The 5,914-nt window shown below is 40.1% G+C and overlaps 1 non-coding gene across 1 annotated transcript; it reads left to right on the top strand.

The window, feature by feature from the left end:
* The first annotated feature begins 225 nt into the window (after positions 1 to 225).
* On the top strand, positions 226 to 322 carry LOC122152108. The gene has a single exon (XR_006164394.1). It is a non-coding gene; the product is annotated as a small nucleolar RNA U13 (small nucleolar RNA).
* The last annotated feature ends 5,592 nt before the right edge of the window (positions 323 to 5,914 follow it).

Below are 5,914 nucleotides of genomic sequence, written 5' to 3' on the forward strand. Positions count from 1 at the left end.
GGGTGGAGGGTCGACGAAAGAGGGGGAGGCCTTCAACGAGATGGATTGATACGGTGGCTGTGATGATGGGCTCAAGTATAGCAGGGATTGTGGGGTTTGGCGCGGGATCGGGCAGTGTTTCGTTCTGCTGTGCATAGGGTCTCTATGGGTCGGAAATGACTCGATGGCACTTAACAACAACAACAACATGAATTAAAATAAGTTCTCTTCAGGAATATACAGTCTATACTTTTTTGGTTCATAAGGATGGGTGTTAACACCTTTGTATGACAAGTGCCTCCCTCAAATCTTGTTATGACATCGGCACATTACCTGTCTGACATGAAAAAAATATATATACAGTTGTATTACTATACATTTGGTTTTTGTGACTGAGTGAAAGATTTAAAAACTGAAGCCTGAAAATTTTAAATGTAGGATAAAAAAAATTAACTCTTTTTAAATGAATGCCCATAGTGGAAAATATAGTACATAACTCTTCACAAGCCCAAAACAGTTGCAAATCACAAATCTAGAGATGCAACTGAGTGTTATACCCAGCGTTTTCCCTGGGTTCTCTGGTTACTCACAACTTCTGTTTTAAAGACCTATATTTAGAGGGAAAAGGAAGAAGCTTAAAACCCACTCAAAATGAGACATTGTATTGGGTACCTGCCAAAAGGCTTAGATTACTTAGTAGTGACATCTTCAGTGGAAAAACGCTAAACTTCAAAGGAAGATTCTAAGAAAACTTTCCAGTCTTGTCCTTGTTTCTGGATATTAGATTGTTGTTAGGTGCCATCGAGTCAGCTACGACTCAGAGTGACCCCATGTACAACAGAATGAAACATTGCCAAGTCCTGTGCCAGTCTCACAGTCCTACTATACCTGAGACCATTGTTCCAGCCACTGTATCAATCCATCTCATTGAGGGTCTTTCTATTTTCACTGACCCTGCACTTTACCAAGCATGATACCCTTCTTCATGGAATGCTCCCTTCTGACAACATGACCAAAGTACGTGAGATGAATTCTGGCTGTTCCATTTCCAAGGAGCATTCTGGCTGTATTTCTTCTAAGACAGAGTTGTTAGTTCTCCTGGCAGTCCATGATACTTTCAGCATTTTTTGCCAACACAACTCAAAAGCATCAACTCTTCTTCAGTCTTCCCTTATTAATTGTCCAGCTCTCATGCATATGAGGTAATTGAAAACACCATGGCTTGAGTTAGGCACACCTTGGTCTTCAAAGAAACATCTTTGCTCTTCAGTACTTTAAGGAAGTAATTTGCAGCAGATTTACCCAGTGCAACATGTCATCTGATTTCTTGACTGCCGCTTCCATTGGTGTTGACTGTGGAACCAAGTAATACGAAGTCTTTCCCACTTCAGTCTTCTCTCCATTTATCACGATGCTGTTTATTGGTCCAGTTGTGAGGATTTTTCTTTTCTTTATATGGAGGTGTAATCCATACCGCAGACTATAATCTTTAATCTTCTTCAGTAAATGCTTCAAGTTATCTTCACTTTCAGCAAGCAAGGTTGTGTCATCTGCATATCTCAGGATGTCAATGACTCTTCCTCCAATCCTGATGCCTCATTCTTCTTTATATAGCCTAGATTCTTGGATTATTTGCTCAGCATACAGATTGAATAATTATGGGGAAGGGATACAACCCTGACACACTCGCTTCCTGATTTTAAACCATGTAGTCTCCCCTTGTTCTGTTCGAAGGACAGCCTCCTGGTCTATGTACAGATTCTTCATGAGGACAATGAAGTGTTCTGGAATTCCTGTTCTTCTCAATGTTATCCACAATTTGTTATGATCCACACAGCCGAATGTCTTTCATAGTCAATGAAACGCAAGTAAGCATCTTTCTGGTATTCTTTGCTTTGAGCCAAGATCCATCTGACATCAGCAATAATATCCCTTGCTCCACATTCTCTTCTGAATCCAGCTTGCATTTCTGGAAGTTCCCTGTCAATGTATTGCTGCAACCATTTTTGCATTATCTTCAGCAAAATTTTATTTGCATATGATATTAGTGATATTGCTCAATAATTTCCACATCCTGTGGGATCACCTTTCTTTGGAATGGGTATGGATATGGATGTCTTCTAGTCAGTTGGCCAGGTAGCTGTTTTCCGAATTTCTTGGCATAGATGAGTAAGTACCTCTAGTGCAGCATTTGTTTTTTGAAATGTCTCAATGGGTATCCCCTCAATTCCTAGAGCCTTATTTTATACCAATTCCTTCAGTGCAGCTTTGACTTCTCCCTTTAATACCATTGGTTCTTGATCATATGGCACTTCCTGAAATGGATAAACATCAAGCAATTCCTTTTGGTACAGTAACTCTGTGTATTCCTTCCATCTTCTTTTGATGTTTCCTGCACCATTAAATTGTTAGGTGCTATGAAGTCAGCTCCAACTCAGTGACCCTGTATACAACAGAATGAAACACTGCCTGGTCCTGGGCCGGCCTCAAAATACTTGCTATACCAGAGCCCACTATGTCAGTCAGTATGTCAATCCATCTCATTGAAGGCCTTCCCCTTTTTTATGATCTTACTTTTTTTTTTTTTTTTTTAAATTAGGATTTGGGTGAAGATTTACAGAGTAAATTCACTTTTCATACAGCAGTTCACATATACTTTGTCTCATGTCATTGACCAAAAGTTACAATGCAGCAGCTCCCCTCCCACTTCCTCCCCATAGTTACCTCCTCCCAGTGTCCATCCCTTCATACTCTTTGAGAGGCCCATTGTCTGCCAACCCTGTATATGATCTTGGATACACTCTCCATTTAGACATACATAATTGTTTAGCTTGTTCACCCCCTTCCCCTTTTTTGTTGACCCTTTACTTCACCAGGCATGATATCCTTCTCCAGAGAATGTTTTCTTCTGACAACATGACCAAAGTAAGTCAAACGATGTCTGGCCATTCTCACCTCCAAGGAGCATTCTGACTGTACTTCTTCCAGGGAAGATTTGTTCGTTCTTCTGGCAGTCCATGGTATTTTCAGTGTTCTTCACCAACACCATAACTAGAAGCATCAACTCTTTTCTGGTCTTCCTTATTCATCGTCCAGCTTTCACATGCATATGAGGCGATTGGAAACACCATGGCTTGGGTTAGGCACACCTTGGTTTTCAAAGAAACATCTTTGCTCTTCAGTACTTTAAGGAAGTCATCTGCAGCAGATTTACCCATTGCAATAGGTCAGCTGATTTCTTGACTGCTGCTTCCATTGGTGTTGATTGTGGAACCAAGTGATATGAAATCTTTGACAACTTCAATCTTTCTCCACTTTTGGCTAATTGGCCCAGTTGTGAGGACTTTTGTTTTCTTTATGTTTATTTTGCTTGTAGAATCTTTCAATATTACAATTCAAGTCTTGAATTTTTCTTCAGTTTTTTCTGCTTGAGAAATGCTGAGGATTTTCTTCCCTTTTGGTTTTCTAACTCCAGGTCTCTGCACATTTCGTTTTAATAATTGACTGTCTTCTGGAGCTGCTCTTTGAAATCTTCTGTTCAGCTCTTTTATCTCATCATTTCTTCCATTTGCATTAGCTACTCTCCACTCAAAAGCAAGTTTCAGAGTCTCTTATATCCATTTTGGTCTTTTCTTCCTTTCCTATCTTTTTTTTTTTTTTAATTTTACTGTGATTTGACTGAAAGTTTACTGTGCAAATTCACTTTCCATATAGCAGCTCACATACACTTTGTCTCATTGCATTGACTGCAATTTCCCATAATGCCACAGATCCCCATAGTTATCTCTTCCCTGTGTCCTTTCCTCCGGTACACTCCTACCCCCACCAAGCTGTCTCCCTGTGATTCAGAGCCATTCTGTTCTTCCACGATTGATCTCTCCAAGGAGTGTATCTACTTAATGTAAATATTCAGCTCATATACTTGTCTTTTGTTTGGCTGGAAGCCACAGGAGTGAATTCAATTCCAGACCTGAAGGGCAGCTGGGGGCCATAGTCTCAGTGGTTCCATCAGGCTCTGTCAGAACAGCAAACCTGGTCCTTTTTCTTTTCTTTTTTTTAATGATTTTGAGTTTGTTCCACATTGTCCTCCCACTCTGTCCAGTATCTCCTACATAGATCCCTCTTCGAGTGGTTGACAGTGATAGTCAGGCATCGTCTAGTTCTTCTGGTCTCGTAGTTGTATAGGCTGGGGATCGCATGGTATACCAGTCATTTGGACTAATTGTTTCCATGCATCTTTGGTTTTCTTCATTCTTCTTTGCTCTGGAAGAGGAGAGATCCATCGTTACATCTAGATGTCTGCTTGTAAGCTCTTAAGATCCCAGTCACTACTGGCCAATGTAGGAGGTAGAACAATGTTTCTGTGTACTGTTGTGCTAGTTGAGCTTGATGTCCCCTGCAACTATGCATTTTGTCAGACATTATTATTAATCACTGTCATTTGTTTTCATAATCTACAGTTTTTCTGTCAACATCTCACTTTATGGTGCTGCACCTTGGTGAATCCTCTAAGAATACCAGCATCAGTTCAGTGATGATGTCAGTAGTTATACCCTTTGTCACAAATCAAGGGACCAAATATGTATATCTATTTCTGAATTTTCTATTTTGTTCCATTGTTTTTTGTCCATCCTTGAACAATACAACACTCTATTACATAACTAAAACTTTATAATTATTCATATCTGATAAGGTACATCCTCAAAGTTTGTAAGTTTTCATGTCTTCTTATAGGGTATGTTCTTAACTTTTGTCATTTTTTTTTTAAACTTTTTCTTGACCTGTTGCATTTAGAAATAAACTTTGGAATCAGCTTATTACTCAAATTGTGGTAGATTTTCTTATAAAACTCCTCTTTTAAAATAGCCTTTTAACCCTTCTCCCTGACAACAGTCTCTATTTTCAAGCAGTGTATCTTACCCTGTTTGTGATCCATGAGACATGTAATGCCCACCTGCATGCCTTTCATGACCCATGGGATATATAGTGCGCACCTACTTTTTCCACCTCTGGATTTATTGGGAAGCTGCATTTCCACTGACAGTATGTGCTATGAACAGACAGGGACACGTATAGCTGTTTGAAACAGAGGAAATGGCTGTGTGCCACAAATTAAAGTTTTATAGGGTATGATTTGAGGTGATGAATCCTGGAAGCTTGATTGTGCAAAACTTTGTTTTGGCCTTTTTTACTCTTTTTTTTTTTATGATTTGGGTGAAAATTTACAGAGCAAATTCACTTTACATACTGCATTTCACATACACTTTGTCTCATGACATCGACCACAATTTACCACAATGCAACAGCTCCCCTCCACATCCTCCCAATAGTTACCTCTTCCCTGTGTCCATCCCTCCATGCCCTCCTGCCCCCTGAGCTGTCTCCTTGTTCATAAGTAGCCCTTTTTTCTCCCATGATTGTTCTCTCCAAGGAGTGAACCTTAGGTAAATGTTCAACTCATATGCCTGTCTTGTTTGGCTGGAAACCACAGATATGGGTTCAATTCCAGACCTGAAGGGCAGCTAGGGGCCATAGTCTCAGTGGTTCCACCAGGCTCTATCAGACCAGCAAACCAGGTTCTCCCCCCCACTTTTTTTTCCTCCAAATGATTTTGAGTTTTGTTCCACATTGTTCTCCCTTTCTATCCAGGATCTCCTACACAGATCCCCTTCCAAGTGAATGACATTGGTAGCCAGGCACCATCTAGTTCTGGTCTCATAGTCATATAGGCTGAGTGAGGATTGCATGGTGTACCAGTCACGAAGACTAATTGTTTCCATGAATCTTTGTATTTCTTCGTTCTTCTTTGCTCTGGACAAGGAGAGACCCATTGATGCATCTAGATGGCAGCTTGCTAGCTTTTAAGATCCCAGTCACTACTCGCCAAAGTAGTAGGTAGAACAATGTTTTGTATAGTATGTTATGCCAATTGAGC

This window comes from Orycteropus afer, unplaced genomic scaffold, assembly GCF_000298275.1.
Source record: "Orycteropus afer afer isolate SDZICR_OR568_19922 unplaced genomic scaffold, OryAfe1.0 scaffold02689, whole genome shotgun sequence".
In the NCBI taxonomy this organism is placed as follows: domain Eukaryota; kingdom Metazoa; phylum Chordata; class Mammalia; order Tubulidentata; family Orycteropodidae; genus Orycteropus; species Orycteropus afer.